Source organism: Diadema antillarum, unplaced genomic scaffold (genome assembly GCF_040938485.1).
Source record: "Diadema antillarum isolate AM-2024a unplaced genomic scaffold, OU_Dant_1.0 scf00000062, whole genome shotgun sequence".
Lineage (NCBI taxonomy): Eukaryota > Metazoa > Echinodermata > Echinoidea > Diadematoida > Diadematidae > Diadema > Diadema antillarum.
Window position 1 is genome coordinate 2,097,388 of NW_027270951.1, and position 18,038 is coordinate 2,115,425.

Below are 18,038 nucleotides of genomic sequence, written 5' to 3' on the forward strand. Positions count from 1 at the left end.
AATTTCTCTTCCTCCTGTGATCATTTGCAACACCAAAGTGTCTTCCTAATCACCCAAACTATTCTCAAATGATGTCTACCCCTGCTGTCTCTAATTGCCCGCCTCCTGAACTGAAAAACAAGGGCTTCTGCAAACATTTGCCATCAATCCCGCCAAATATTTACGGTACTTTTGTGCCGTGGTGATGATGATCACTGCCTCACGAAAAAACAAGAGCAAATTACGCGTTCGACAGTTCTGAGAGAAAGAGGTGAACGACGAGCAGACATCGAGATTGTCTGAGGCCCAATTAACGCTTTATTCATGATCGCATCGATGTTTACTCTATCCTGTCTGAAAGCTCAGCCGGAGTTTGACTAACGTTCCTTCAAATCATAACATCAATAACCCCTGAAGTGTTAAGCATACATGTCCATGGCTGCACTACATAAATGGTCCTGTCTCCTTTACATTTTGGTATCAGCTCATGAGAGAATGTAATACTGGAGAGACCATGATATGTAAATGACTGCAGTACACCATGTCTGTCAAATATTCTACTTCTATATCTGAGGGTATAACACAAGCTTTAGAAATGGCACACTCATGTATTATTCTAATGCATCTGCAGGTCACACAGGTGTACACAACATCCTGTAATGACATAGGAACTAAAAAGTTATAAATTCTGCAAAACGAATTAAAAAAACATCAAATCCTGTGACGTGCTTTGCATTTTTTAATCAAGTTCCCCGATTTGATACTCTAATTTCAATGCTGAAATACGCAATGGTTTCTGCTGCTAAAACACCGCAAAGAGGGTCGCAAATAGAGACTGTAATTTTACAACTCAAAAAGTATACCGCAATTTCCTTAAGTCCATGCCTATACAAATACTGCCCCTGTGAGTTTGTAGGAAAGAATGATTACGGTAACCCACAAGGGAGAGGGATTTAGCGATAAAATTCATCCTCGCCAACCACTATGTGGCCAACCATCTCTAATTATACGTCAGCATTTTTTAATTTTGTTTTCATAATATATAATGTTTCCTGTTTATTCTATTTAGGTACAGCACGTAATGGGATTTAGAAAGGATCATGATATACAGGAACGGGTCTACACGGAAAGAGTAAATAGATAAAGGGTTGTATTTGGGCTTGAAACCCATAAACTATCTAACTTTTAAAGCACCCATCACAAGGGGCCAACCCGACAGAGTTGTCTCTGAAAAGCAATAGTGAGAACAGTGTTTGAACATCGCTAAAGCACAGGAAATCCTCAAATCTTGTTTGAATTTCATTATTGCTAGTGACTTTGTGACTGAAAAAGGATTAACTAGTGTGTACCCTGAACACGCATTGGTGAGCCAAACCTCATTCAGTGTACCTTCACAGCAATTATCCACAGGCTAGACAGACCCATGACCACAATGCTCCTATAAATGAATGACCATACTTATCGAATTTACATTGGTGATTCCAATTATGCTGTCATTGCTTACTAATGACTTTCATGAATACAGTTGTATGCAGTGTTGCTCATTAATAGAGTCTAGATAGTATACAAAATATTGAATATTCATGACTACTGTACATACATTGTACAATGTATGTGTTGAGCCTGTTGTAATTGCATAGATAATCCAATAATCATCTTGAACTGGCAGGTTACTTTCATGTCAAGCTAACATAAGCTTTCAATCATGAATAATGTATGTCATTTGACTTGTACCTAAAGCTCTTTTCACGAATCATGGGGTGAAATATTGCCAACAACCTTGTTCATAAGCAAAACAAAAAAACAACAACACACAGAAAAACAAGTTGACCACTCTCATTCTACTACCATTATGGTGATGTAAATGTTGAATGATGATTTGCCAATCTGGTATTTCTCTTTATGCTGGATTTCTCTAAAAGTTTGTTTATACTGGGCACTAATAGAATACTTTTTGGTATTATGGACGGATATTTTTCAAACATACATGTACATCAAGCCCCACTGTGAATTCAGAATGCAAATTTGCCTTAAATTAAATCTCTTTTCACAAGATTATAAATATGCGACAGACACACACTATCATACACAATTGTATCTGATCTGAACAGATTTTTCTCTGTTTTTATGCATGCAATTACAGCCAATGGCGATTACATAAAGGTCAAAGGTCAGAACAGTTGACAAGAGGATCAATGACACTCACTGTTGATGCAGAAGAAGTACAGTGACATAAATATCAAGAACACTGTTTTTTTTTCAATGAATCCATCCCGAGGTTTGGCTGATACAGACTACTTTATTTCAAGTTAAGCCACAGCTAATAGATGATTCACCTTAGGAGCTCCAGATAGCTCATGGCCAGATGAAATTAGATCATTGGAATGCACAGAGGACTCAACCGTTTCCAAATATTATTTTCATGATGTCCTGGTTCCAGATCAGCTTCTTTTCATCAGCTCTCATCAGCATTCATCTTTCTTTCCTAGGCCCCTACTCTCTTCCTCGGTTTCTACTTTTTTTTCTCCTCTACATTATTAAATGTCATGATTCTTTGTTCTCTCTCTCGTCAATCAAGTCCCAGAAAAAATGATACATTTTTCTGTTATTTAATGCTGCATCATTTAATTCCTTCTTTTTTTTTTTTACTGTTAGTGTTTTTCCTGAAATGGAAAAAAAACCCCCAAGATATCATTCACGGGAGTCCTAGGTTTTCAATTAGTAGTTCACCTCAGTTGCAGAATTTTCACAAGCCTAAATCATAAACTGGTTTTTAAAGCAGCAACACATTTGAAAATCCTAGGTTCTGTGTCTTTCTCATATTGGTAAGCTGTAAATTTACCTCCCTTTGTGCAAAATCTATGAATTTCATCAATTCCTCTAATCTTTCTGCAGTGTAGGCCCTATAATATGCAATAAAATTCCGGTTTACCAATTTCTCAATGACAATTTCTGCAGCCAAAATTCCCTAAGACATGTTGGGTTTAAAAACAGCAGGCTGATTGCTACATGAAAGTGTTCATGAATTCAAGTTATTATTGCACATGGAATGTGTGCTCATACAATAATGTGATATCAATAGCAGTGCTCCTCTAGCACACATCACTGAAATAGCTATGATTCATTCAGAATAACAAGCATAGCACATTCTACATTCAAACTATACAATATTGTATCACTACCAACCCAGCGGCAAATCTCATCAAGCAATATATATTCAACCTTCTGTACGTTGATATATTTCAGCACAGACTGTTTAGAGCAGTGGTTTATTGTACAAGTGTTTTGCGGGGCATATTGCCGTTATTATTATCATATCCATCGCCACCATGGGCAGGTCAGGTAGCCGCTGGTGTGGAATACGCATTAAGGCTGATTACGACACAAGGTACAACCAGCAACTACCGGCAGCAGAGCGTAGATAATGGATGATTCACTACATCACTGCCACCATCTCGCATGCTACTAGTACAGATTCCAGGACCCACCCACTGATGGAATGTGCAGTATAGGAACAAGATGGACATTAAACAAGATGGTTAGTGAGGAAAAAGGGGAAAAATGAAACAAAGAAAACATATTTAATGTTATCAAAACAAAATACGAATTGAATTGAATTGAATTGAATTGAACTGAATTGAATTGAATTGAATTGAAAATGAAACACAGCAATAAAGTGAGCAGGCCCATACTGTATAAGCTGTTATTTTCGCGAGGGTTTAATTTTCGCAAATTTCGCGAATCACTATTGGACTGCCGATTTAACAACACGCAACAATGTCGCCATACACTAGGAAAATAACGCACTTATGATAGCCTAAGTGTCAAATCGCAAAAACAACATCTCACTAAAATGTCTGCAACCTCCTCATTCACAAAAATATCTGTACACGAAAATAACAGCTTATAATACAGAAATGGAATATGGAGAGTTGATTCAAGTACTAAAGTGATGATCATAGAAAAAGACAGTGAGAGCAGGGCTTGACATAAGAGGTGGGATGGGGCCACAGAAAATTCAAATTGGGCCACCAAATTTCCAAAAAGGCTATCTTTGCGTGGCCCAACTTGGCACTTAAGATTCAAAATGGATTGTCATGTTTCCATTTATTTCGGGCCACCAAAGTTTCAGATTCAAAGATTTTAGTGGCACATACGGGCCACCAATGAAATAAATTAGTGTGGGTCCTAAAGATTTTATACTTATACACAAACTATTCCAAAAAGAGAGTAAGAGATAAGTACAGGAAACAGATTTCAAAAATACGAGCAATGTTTACATTTCAGACTATAAATAGCAGCACTTTCACATAAAATGTGTAACTTTGGTACAGTGCTAGGTGTACATACACACCTGTATTTTCTAAACAGACTTACTGTACATTGATTATACATACACTGTACATACAGGAGTGACTTAGTGCTGCACCCTATGGCATATGCCACACATTGCGGAAACAGGGAAGAGATACTTTCTTTTGGATATCTCATGAAATAAGGTGCTCTTACCGATCTTCAAAATCTTGTATTAAATAGAAAACCACAAAATGAATACTTAATTTGATAAGATGATGTCATAAGGTATGAAGGCGAATTGAAGCCAAGTATGCTTCCCGTATTTCCACAGAAGGCCCCACTATTACTTGTGAGTGAGGGTAGCGGCATGGTTGTTTCTTGAAAACTGTAGTTCATATCTTAAAAGGGTGACAGCGTAAGTATGCATTCAATAGTAACCTCAGGAAACATAATTTTATGAACTGTTAATAACAGGGCATGTGAGATGTCCATAAAAAATTGTATCGTTCATGACTCACCTACCCAATCATAAAACTCATAAATGTCTATGAGCATACAATACAGCGAGTTAATGCTGTCTGCTGTACTATACTATCATGCATCAAATAGAAGTGGCAGAATATTTCTCCACTAAAATTTTATAGGCCTTAACCTACAATTTTACTGCTTCTTACATTTAAGGAAGAACTGCACAGTAGCTAACCTAATGACCATCACATTTTCTTTGTGTCCCCAAGGGGGATTCAATTTCCATGATAAGTGTCATTGACACCAATATTTTATGTCATCATCCTCGTAGGGATCGGAGGGTACTGTCAGCAATATTCATTGGAGTTGCTTTAAAAGTAGCAGTGAAATTCCCCTACACATACTCTACATAGCACAGAAAAATGTGCGATGCAATAACATAAATTTTGTACCTTAAAAACAAATACACACATTAAAGGCATAATTTACCATTTGCAGATGAAACAAAAACCCAACATTAGTGCTATAAAATAGTTCTAAAATGTGAGTTATGGATAGAAACAACCACTGTAAAAATTTGAATCCATATAGTCGATGTTAGGTATATTGGAATACACAAAATGTGTTCAATAGTTATAAAAATGTTTCCAGATTAAATCTTCTGCAGTTATGGTTTAATGAGAAAAATATTGATATCTCCTTATATTTTAGGCTTTATTGAGAAAAATTTATATGGTAGGGTATTTTGTGATACAAAAGACCTACACATGCATCAAATGTGATGAACATTTTTTGAATGACTGCTCCCAAAGGTAAACAGGACCTTTAACAGAATCACACACTACATTTAGTAACCGGTCACTTTCTTTCGCACATTTTTGACTAGTTGCTGTTGCAAAGACGGTCATTTCCTTGATTAATTGAGCAAACAGACTTTGGTCAGTAACACTATCTATACAAATGAAATCCAGCTAATACATATTACTGCAAAACGAGGAATGTTTATGGGCATTTTAATTTTGCTAATCTCGCAAGAGCCAAGATTCGCAAAATTAAAATGCAAGCAAAAGTTCTTGTCTGCACTGTATGCATTGAATGCCAGTGGCAATTCATACAGATTTCATGGCACAAAAAAGGCCATTGGCTCCAATTTGCTCAAGTTTATTGTCCTCGCTTCTGTCAAACCTTGATTAACTCTGTTAAATTTCATGGCAGTATCATATTCCCACATATCATGCAGGTACTGTATTGCGATTTACCAGGTGGAGAAGAATCCATTCAGGGTCTGTAACAGGCATGATAAATGCAAAATGTGACAAACTTACCATTACCATTCTTTTAGCACTCACACACACACACACACACACACACACACACACACACACACACACACACACACACATACAAATAATATATCATACAAAAACAAACACAATTTCTCACTTACATGTAGAACTCTTTCTCTTTCCCTACCTCTCTCTCCTCTGACAGTTTATTTATATTGTTTTATACCTCACTCATCCATCAACATTCCACTTCCAATGATATCATCCCAAATGTTCTCATTGATATCATCAGAATTCTTCACAACAGTTGGTGACAAAGAATCACACAACAATTAATGTATAACAAACAGAAAAAAAAAAGAAACAGGATTGTAACTCACCCCTCTGTACGCCATGTTTTGTTATTGTTTCTTCTTTTCTTGCTTCACGACTCCCAGTCACCACTCTTCCATCAGTCATGTGGTAGTCTGCAGGGAGACAAAGTCATGTGTTTAGCAAATTGCAACATAGGGGTAGCCCGTCTAATTCCTCTTCTACGGGTGAAAGGACAGGAGTCTGGTTCTCACATTAGATGTGGCAGCCCTCAGTCCGCAAGACTGCATCACTTCATACCAAATATCCAAGCAATACAATAACTTCACTTTTCTTCAGCAGTCATTATATAAATGTGCTATAGATCCAAAAGTACAAAAAATTGTACACGGAGACACATACGAGTAAAGACTGCACACAATATTTGGCATTTCACACACAAGGGTGCATAGCATGTAGTTTTGTATATAAATATATGTCCACAAATAACAATGTACACGTAATTACACTGTAAAAAGTCTGGTATTAAATATGAAACATCGAGCTGGTGTCAAATTTCCGGTGCTCATTCATGGTGTTAGATTAACACCTCCAGGTGTCATTTCAAAATTTAAAATCGTTTTTTGAATAGTTTCTTAGTTACTGCACTTGTTAATTTTGAACTTCAACAAGACGATAAAGAATTTTCCGATAAAGTACTTGATTTTTGAAAAAATGTGTAAACAAATTTACACCACAGTAACACCAGTTGGTGTGGTCCCCCATTGAAGCTGGATGGGTGTTATACCATTGCAATTAACACCACCAATATCAAATCAACACCATGCGGTGTCATTATTGAATTAACTCTAGCGCAGTGTCAAAAATATCACCAGCCACAGTGTCAAATTAACACCACGAAGTGCCAGGCGAACACTTTTTAACACCGTCACAATACATTTTCAACACCTGTGGGTGTGGTCCTCTATTGAAGTTTGATCGGTGTTAGATTTAACACCCATAGTGTTAAATCTAACACCGATGTTTTTACAGTGTACCCTCTTCTAATCTGCTCATAACCTCTTCTCAAGCTACAGGGGCCTCCAGCCATTTGAAACTATGTTTAAGTTGACTTTGAACAAACAGTCACATTAAACAATTAGAACAGTAAACATTAAGTCAAACATAAAACTACAGTGTATCATTGAAACAGATGAATAGTTTGCACAGTAAGGTCTGTTAAAACGGGGCTATAGAATCATTCATGGGGAAGGCAGAGCATAGGTAAGCATGAAAAAGACTATATAAGGATGACACAAAACATTCATGTTACATATGAAGAAAAAAGGTGATAGAGGGGGTATGTGTAGGTCTCAGACAATTACCCCCCCCCCCCCCCCACCCATTTCCTACCCCTCCCACTCCCCCCAGCAATAGATGATTCATCAAACTTGGAAGTATACCTGGTAAGATGTCCTAAAATCATTTGATACAAAAATGTGAAAAAACAGTAGAGGGAACATTGGGGTTCCCCTATCTCTCTTATCATCCCCCCTCCCACCCCACAGACACATGTTAGACGTAACTTCCACAATAAAAGTAGAGCGGAAGGATGTGTAGGTAGTCACAATGTGCAGCATGTGCATTGTACCTATTGTGGACCAAGTGATGCATGTACACTTGTACATTGTATGTGCGTACATCCTGTATGTGTACAAGCACCATAGTACTCATAACCCTGAGACTAAAGCTTCATGTAACAGGCTGCATAAACACATGATCCATACCATGAACAATAGATGCTTCTTACGATATCCTATCAACAAGGGTAAAACTTATCGCCACTATACACTGCACACAGGGCTAAGAAACCACTGGCTTGTGAAAACTCATTTATCATTTGACGAACTTTCATTTAGTCTATCAAAATGAGAAAAGAACAACAAATCTGAAACGAAGCAAGATATAGCTACATACAGTGTAAATATGCACTCTACCCTGCCCTGAAAGTGTGAAAAATGTACAGGTACAATTGTAGTCTTCTCAAGTCCTGACAATAGGCAAATGCAGATCATGATGCCACAACACAATGTGACAATGACATCGGTATTATACTGAATTGTCTACTTCAGACCGTAAGTTGTATAACAACTGCAACTGGTGTTCATGTGTCACGCAAACAGCTAAAACATTTACTTCGATATCAACCAATAAGTACAATTGAACATACACGGACAAGATGGTTAAAGACCTATACTACAATGTAAACACACTGGTTAGGGAATGAATGGTTCCATAACACCTACATTCTGTAAATTCAATAGATTGCATTGATATCAAAAACTTCGTGGGTGCATCCAAGAAGATCTGACAGTGTTCCCGTGCACATTACAACGCAACCATCATTAGAGTGAGAAAATCCAATCCTGACATTTTGGCACCCTGGCTTGAGAAGAGGAAAATGCGGAAACATGAGCACTCCTCAAGCTGTGATATACAACATTTTGTATTTTAAAAATGTTGCACACCTATTGTATCTTCACTTTTAAGCTCTTGATTTATTCATTGTTTGTGGGCATTTCCACAGTAGAAGGGTACATTTCAGGGATGTTATTTTCTGTTTCCAATGAATCCTCATTTCCTCCTAATACAATATGATCTTTCCAAAAACTTTAATGAGAGAAATAAACTTGCTTCAAACAAGGAATCCATGTTTTTATGCCAAAATGAAAAAAATTTGGGCGAATGTACATTAGTATGTAACCCTTGACTGACAGCAACGTACATAACATATGAAGGTCAAATACATGTAATAATGGTTCATGGAAAATTTGTTCTTTTTCAACTGAATGGCCTGATATCAATTAGAAAAGATAACAACAGCCCTAAAATTCTATTGAACACAGTGTTTCATACCATTTCTAGATTTAGTGGTATGAACAATGTACGTACAAACGTGGACTGACCAAATTTTGTCGCATTTCACCCATATAATACAATAAATGGCCCACAAGAAGTTACCAGTAACCTTTCTGCAAGTGTTTATCATGTAAAAACATATATTTTGACAATGAGACACTGCTTACCATTTTTCAACTTACATTTGTATGTACAGAGTACACGGTACTTATACAGTACATCATTTATAACGGGAAGGGGGTAAAGTCCAATATGATAGGGCAGAGCTTCCCTTTGTACTTTGTATGAGTAATTATGTAAAGAATGTAAAGCACTACTGTAAACGTGGAAATTTTCGCGGTACATTAATTTTCCCGGATTTCGCGCTACGTTCGGCTAGCGCGAATTCAAAAACGCGCGAATATATCTTCGCAATTTTCTACGCACATTTTGAACAGCCTGGTGCGCTTCATCGATGATACTGCTACGTAGTACAGACATGTTTACGCATCATCGCACGCACCGCAAGCACCGAGCCCACGGCTGATTGGTGTGCTATATCCCCGCGACTACAGTACTAGTCCTACAGTACATGTATCGAGTAAAATACATGTACTACAATTGTATGTAGTTGAGCGCTTGTACTCCCACTCGCGCCGCTCGCTACGTCGCTTAGGCTGCATTCACATAGAAGTATACCATTCGGGTATTCGGGCTCGTTTTTCGAGGGCACGCGAATAGCTTGAATCGAACGATAGGATTTCCTCACACCGGTTCACATAGGAGGGCACTATTCGAAAGTACCGAATAGCTGCGAAAAGTATAGCAAAGTGGGAATCGAGCTTGTTCGATTTTCTTGCAGCGTATACCGTCTCTCGTTTATGAAATAATGACACTTTTGGTCTGGATTTGCCCTTTAGCAAAAATAAGCATGTAGACTGACATTTTGATGCAGTTTAGAAATTGTTAATAAGATTTGCTGGGATGTAGGAGAAAGAAATCCTCACTGCATGGGATGGTGAGTTGACGGTGCGGGTGATGGTGTATTCGGTGCCCGAACACCGAATACCGAATACCGAATACTTCTATGTGAACGCAGCCTTATCGTACGCTGGCATCGCTGGATGAAAACAGCGACTGTGTATTAACCCGCTGCGGAGCGCGAATTTAAAAACCCGCGAATATGTTTTCGAGCCGCTCAGCGCGAAAAATGAATCACGCGAAAATATTGACGTTTACAGTATCAACAGTGAAACTAGACACAGACACCGCATTCTGAAACTCCATATTTCAGAACAGGCACGAGCTATTTCTATGCCTGATATTGTGGTAAACCAGTAATAACGTAGTATGGTAACGTACTCCATTTCTTTACCTTTTCTAACATGCCCATCACTAATATACCTTTACATGTTATTCTTGCTTAAATAATATAGTTGGTAGAAATGCTGTATTTCAATAAGATATATATTACAAAACAATTCAAATTCCAGCTGTATGAGACTGAATAAATTGGCACAGTACATGACATTTAGAACTGAACACATGACACAAATTCCAGTCTCTGACTTTTTATATCCCTCTCTTCAATGACAGTGAAACAACTAGAACCTTAACACACAGATCTATTTTACTACACTGTACCTACATCTACATTGTACCAACAATTAGAATTCACAGCTGATTTTCTCATGCAACACTATGTTCTTTATCAACAACAACAAACCAATTAATTTGCTTGCTGATGACTAACTCTTGTACAGTTCAGGGGTCGCACTTAACTTTTTTTTAAACTAGCCAGGCGGACTACTTAGAATCAATTTTGACACTGAAGCAATATTTTGGCTAGCCAGACGGACTAGTTACTTCAGAATTTTATGATTTTTAGCTAGTCCGACGTGATTTTGGGTGGCCAATGGCCAGCGGACCATCGCCAATTTCTAACCCTGCAGTTGTAAAGTGTGTTGACCCAAGCACACTCTCACCAACCTACATTTGTAAGCACTACAGAGTGAATCAATTTGCCAGAAACAAAGGCATAGAATATCATGGGGGGGGGGGGGGGGGGGGACATAAAACTGCAGCATCGCATGCAGCACTACCAAAACGCTTTATTTCATTTGGGCATTCCCAGTCCACATGTGTTCCATTCGCAAGAAATGGGGCTATAAACACAATGAAGAGGGACTTGGTATTATGATTTGGCGAAACTGTGTATTATTACCTGAAAATACCAAAATTGCTACCGGTACTCTATTTTCCTTTTCTTTCCTCTTCTTTTCAACTAGAAACTGCTTCCAGCATACCTAAAAATCTCATCCTTGGTGGCTCATTGGGAAAGAGCATGGCAAACAAAATCGTCAGGTCCTTCATTTTACAGAATGTAAGTACACTGGCAATTGTGGTTCTGCCGTCATTACCGGACTTAATTGGTCTTTTAAGCTGGCTGGTTTTGTTTTTGTTTCTGTTTTGTTTTTTTGTCTCATGGTTGTGATTGCTTTCTAATGGCAATGCCTTTCGTCCTTTCCTTCAGCCTTAAATGCCTTGATAAATCAAAACTCACAGCTCAAGCTTCAAGAAGAAGCCATTAAATAAAAAGGAAGAAATGGTGTGCAGTTTTCTAACTCAACCTGCCCATAATTTGAGCACAGCAATGTCCAAAATTTGACCGCCTGCTACATGTAGAAACCTATAATTTAAGGCCAATGGGCCTTTGCGCGTGGTCGAACCTTGGCACGGGAGGTCGGACCAGGTGCAAGTGCCAATAACAGTCCGGGAAACCCGCTCATGAGGACCGCTCCCGCGTACGAGGACTGCCCCGCCTCACGAGGACCGCCCCCACGCCTCATGAGGCCAGGGGGGGGGGAATGCCTCATGAGGCCCCCTATTCACTTCTTATTCATCTCAGTTGGATCAGGCCGCTAGGTGCGCAGTCTTGCACTGTGCGAACACGCTGGCGCCCGTGTTTTGATGGGCTCTCTGCATCGGTTGATTAAAACTTGATTTTTGAAAAAAAAAAACAGACAGGATTGTTTCTTCTTTTCATCATGGATAGTGGACATGTGTGTGTAACAAAAAAATACCGTGCAAAGTTGCGACAATTTATACGTCAGATGTGAGATGAATAAGAAGTGAATAGGGGGCCTCATGAGGTGTTCCCCCCCCCCCCCCCCCCCCCCCCCGGGCCTCATGAGGCGTGGGGGCGGTCCTCGTGAGGCGGGGCAGTCCTCGTACGTGGGAGCGGTCCTCATGAGCGGGTTTCCCGGACTGATGCATACATAGAGTGGGTCTAGACTATATTAACAAGTGTACCTACAGTTTTTTTAAAAATGAAGAATGTATAGACCTACTGGTATGGTTATCTTTGCGACTTCGGGTAAGCATTATCTGCTGTGCTGTTGTTAAATGTTAGTGTCATCATGGTCATGTCATCGACATTTCACATCATTCCATCACTGGCATCAGTACTAGATCAGTTCGGGAAACCCACTCACAAGGGGGGCCCCTCCTTATAAGTAACCCGTCCCCCTTATAAGTAACCCCGTCCCCCTTATAAGTAACCCCCGGGGCACCCCTTATAAGGAGTCTCCACGCTTTTTTGCAATGCAACGCGAAAATGAAAGGACTGCGGCAATTCGCTTGATTATGTCCATAAAGCTTCACAAGTTTCCTAGTTACTCACGAAATTTGAGCAAAATCGGTTTGAGGCATCATATCTAAAATCATGGATTTAAATGCGATGTCAAACGACCCATGCGAATGCTGAAATGCGAGCGATTACTGGCGCGAGTGTCGCCAGGCGCGGCGGCGCGGCAAATGCTTGAGTGCAGACGTGGTGACTGTGTACATGTACTCAGTCGCCACGTCTGCACTCAAGCATTGCCGCGCCGCCGCGCCTGGCGACACTCGTGCCAGTAATCGCTCGCATTTCAGCATTCGCATGGGTCGTTTGACATCGCATTTAAATCCATGATTTTAGATATGATGCCTCAAACCGATTTTGCTCAAATTTCGTGAGTAACTGGGAAACTTGTGAAGCTTTATGGACATAATCAAGCGAATTGCCGCAGTCCTTTCATTTTCGCGTTGCATTGCAAAAAAGCGTGGAGACTCCTTATAAGGGGTGCCCCGGGGGTTACTTATAAGGGGGACGGGGTTACTTATAAGGGGGACGGGTTACTTATAAGGAGGGGCCCCCCTTGTGAGTGGGTTTCCCGAACTGAGATTCTATCCTCAAGAAAAATTACAAATGAGGCAAAATTTTCTACGACACAGTCTGATCTCAAGTCTTTTCACATGTGCATGAGGAGAAATTGTAAATATGATTACTCCAAACGATAATCTCAAACGAATCTCACTCTTAACAGTCATTAGTTACCGCGTTCTACTTCTAAGTTCTAGAAAGGGCGAGCCGAAACTCTGGGCTACCTACACTGTAGCCTTCGCGGCAGGCCCGCTGTGATTTCACCTGCTTCGCGGTCAGCGGAGCGGGACTCTACCGCGATACAGACAGTTACAGTATGCTCTAAAAATACTGAGAATATATCTGCTTTTATCGCCAGATAATTTAGGTAATATGTCGAGGCCTGACAAGAAAATGAATCAGAAATAACGATAAACTGTGAACAATATTAGATCTTACCGGCTATCTGGTTTTAAATCCGGCAAATCTACACCGGAAGTGTCAATGTTTTCCTCAGATATCACAGGCAGAACAGTTGTTACGATCCACAGATCCAACAGTACGGGAATCGCATACTGTATCACATACACATACCGTGCTACCGTAACGTACCTGTGTACGTACGTACCGCTAAAATCAGCTGTCAAGGCTTTAGTGCCACCACAAGAGGGCGACATACTAGTACATGATTCACCGTGGTCAGCGCACTGAGCAATAATTATTTTGTTTTCTGCAAAGTGAGACGAGGATCAGATTCTCTGACTACGAAACAGATAATAATCACACTGACTGTTCCATTTTCGATAATTTGTGTCATCTCCTCTGCCATATATACAATGACAGAATGAAATTACAAAGATAAGATAGAAGAAAAGTTAAAAAATTAGTTTTGTTCATTGATATCTTGAGTTATTTGCTACAGCTTTCAATGGAATCACTTTCCCTGCATTTCAAAGATAAGGCTCCTTTCTTTTCTTTTCTTTTCTTTTCTTTTCTTTTCTTTTCTTTTCTTTTCTTGTTGTCCCTCCTAACACCTACTGTATTGCATTTGAAACACACTGTTCTAGTAAATCGTCAAATTTAACATCAATGTAAATGACACAGAATTTTGAAGGAACTGTATAGCTTGCGTCATCTAAATGCCAGTATTTTCCTAATAAGTGGAGTAATCCAAGTTACTGTTATGTTTTGTTTTTGATGAGGATTGCGTTGCGAGAGTTGACTATAGCCAGTGGTATCTGATTCAGTAGTCAATGGCATTATACTGAAGTCTTCACTAGAAGAGGTTAGTGCATGCCTCGATTTCCCCTAGCGGAACGAGCCGGCTATTGCCGAACCCGGAATCCCTACCCAGCCGAACAGATAAAAACACAGTTTAACGTCAAGTTCTTCAGTTGATTTCAGTGAATATAGAGTAAAATCTGACGAACAGAATGATAACGGTTAAATCAATATAGGACATAAGGTTTAAAAAAAGTTACGATGTGTGAAGGAACTTTTTCTTTGATATCAATTCCGTGACAAACAAAAGAGACAAATTTGAAGACTTACTGTTCAGTGTAAAATTTATGAGATAATGACAATAATTATCACCTCGGCAAATATCAGTGTAGGCGTGGTTTTCATTCATTCGTATGAATGAGTTAAGAAAACCTGTTGGAAACTGTTTATATTTCGTAACTTTCTTACATAAGGTCCGAGTTTGATGAAACCTACGTGATTCTATGAGTCGGATTTTACTCTATATATTCAAGCAATTTGAACAAGGCTTATAAACATGCTTCGAAATATTGTATATGTAAATTATTCTCAAGTGAGAAAGGGGAATACATTCTGATATGGGGTCAAAAGGCTGAAAGCAAGAACTTTCACAATGCGTTAGATTTTTTTTTTTTTTTCTGACGGAGAGAATATGCAAGTATAATTACAAAAATAGCAGCTTTTGCGTTTTGGAGTGATTCCCCGTAGATGCAGGCTACAATTAATTCATCTAATTAGAGTAAAGGTCTACTGTGAGAGTTTATCAGGTCTGTGAAACAGGTCGTTACAAAGTTGTCTGGTCAATTACTCACTCCAAAATATCATGACGCCATAATATAACCGACTGCCTGCTGGCAGGCAATAGCCGGAATTGAAGCTTGTCCCAAGTTCTGAATAACACTTACGCGTCCAGAACATTTCCTTGGAGTAAGAAAATGAAAACAATGACCCAATGGACAGCCATTCTGAATGATATACCATGGTAATAAAGTTATGACAATCCCCGTAATGGGAGAAATCTGCTACATCAAACTATTTCTTAGTGTACACATCCCCGTATATATATGAGGACCTGAATATAAGAACGACCCAAGTCCAATTTTTGGCCAAATTTAGTTTGACATGGGAAATTGTAGCTTATGCATGGACTCATCTTGTGTATAAATGATAAATCCTAATTACCCCCGGAAGTGCCTGAAATAAATGAGTTAAATCTTATATGAATGTAAGAATGAAGGACTTGGGTCATTCTTACATTTATATTATAGCGCCCTCTCTCGTCCTTCTCTCATCTCTATAGCAGAATATCATGTATATGAATCAAAGAACGACCCAAGTCCATATGAATCAAAGAACGACCCAAGTCCATCACACAAAATGGCCTCTCCACAATTAATGTAAATGTTAATTGTCATAATAATATAAGTTCTAATTTGTATATACAATGTTGCCTTCCCATCACAGTTAAATAGAATATTATTGGACAAATAAAAAAGATATGAAGTTTTTTAAGTTTACTCGAAATGGTCTTCCATGGACTTGGGTCGTTCTTATATTCATATACTCATATATATTTGTATGTGGGTGTGTGTGTGTGTATATATATATATATATATATATATTTACAAACAAATGTAAAATAATTATGTGAATATGAATAGATATAGTAGATAAATATAGACATAGCTATCGAGATATCTAGATAGATACACATGGATAGATATATAGGTAGGTAGGTAGACAGATTTTTCGTAAGTGCAGAGATATATAGAGAGAGAGAGACAGACAGGGAGAGGGAGTGCTCAAGAGAGAGGGAAAGTGTGTGTCTGTGTGTTTTGTATGTGTCTGTATCTGTGAGAGTGACAGGTCATAACAACAGGAACTCTATCCAGTTTATAGAACGGTCCCATGGTGTAATGGTTAGCACTCGAGACTCTGAATCTCGCGATCCGAGTTCAAATCTCGGTGGGACCTTCTTTTGCTGGACGAACAAAACTCATGACAATTTACCATCAGAGAAGCTTTCTTCAAGTTCTGCTGCTTGTTTTTGTTTCTACTTTGTTCTTTTTTTTTGTTGTTGTTTAATTTGTGTCATTGAAATGGTTAGGCAAGTATTTCCTTGGCTGTGTACCCAGATGTTTTAATAAAATAAAACCAAATATTTCTGACAAAGAGTCCTCCCTTTTGAAAGCAAGATATCATTCAGAGGGGAGAAGGTTTGGGCGTGAGTTTCTTCAATTTGTCTGCCTCTACAAATGAAATTTGTTAAGATCGCAACTGCTGATCTGTAAATTAACAAACATGTCGGAAAAAAGGAACCAGTGGGACTCGAAACTTTGTAGAGGAAGAATTCAAGAAACTCACACCCGAACCTTCACCCCTCTAAATAATATCTTGCTTTCATTTGATATGCCTTGTCCGCCTTGGACTAAACTTGACATAACAATGTCGGAATTTCGGAGCTTGGGTATTTGTTCCATGCTTGTTCCCACCACACACGATTTTATTTATCCGTCATGAATGTAATGTACTTGAGAATGATTTCAATTGATTTTGTGTTATGTAAATGTTATTTGCATATACTGAACTTATAATTTATGTGTTACTTTACATTGTCATGGATGGATCTTGTAAATACAACACTGTATGATTTGTGTGTAAACTAAATAAATGAAATGAATGAAATGAAATGAATGTTCATCGTGTCACTGCCGGCAACCAGGGACAGCATGGTGGGAGTGTCACTGCCAGGAAAGCAGTAAATGACAGGTTCGAGTCCCACTGGTTCCCTTTTTCCCCGACATGTTTCTGAATTTACAGATCAGCAGTTGCGATCATAACAAATTTGATTTGTAGGGGAGACAAATTGAAGAAACTCACATCTGAGTCCTCACTTTTTCTTCCAACTTATACGGACTGTAGGCTCCCTCCCTCTTCCTCCCTCCCCCCCTTCCCCAGACTTTAATCATTGGGTCACCAGGAGTTATCACATCGTATACATAAACTTACATTATTGTCTATCATATATGTCACGCACTCAAAAAATTAGATGGTGTGTGACTTCAGGTGACTAGGTTTGCTTTGCCGATGTTTGGTTAACTTGGCCTTCCTCACTGTTTGGATTGACTCATTAGGCACAATATCGGCTTTCCAAGGGACAAATATATTTTAAACAGTCCAAGGCACTTCTTGTAGTCCCAAATTTACATCATCTGCGCAAATAATAATATGCGCATTACATAACAATAGACATGTTCTGTAATTACTCATTCAGACTATATGCAAGCTTTGTTCACGAAAGTTGCCCTTAACACCAACAAAGCTTGCCCGACCTAGCAACAACTAAGTGAATTCCTGCCTTTGGAACGTAATGGGAG

The 18,038-nt window shown here is 38.9% G+C and overlaps 1 non-coding gene across 1 annotated transcript; it reads left to right on the forward strand.

Moving 5' to 3' along the window:
* The first annotated feature begins 16,563 nt into the window (after positions 1–16,563).
* Trnaq-cug (transfer RNA glutamine (anticodon CUG)) lies at positions 16,564–16,635 on the forward strand. The gene has a single exon. It is a non-coding gene; the product is annotated as a tRNA-Gln (tRNA).
* Positions 16,636–18,038: the final 1,403 nt, after the last annotated feature.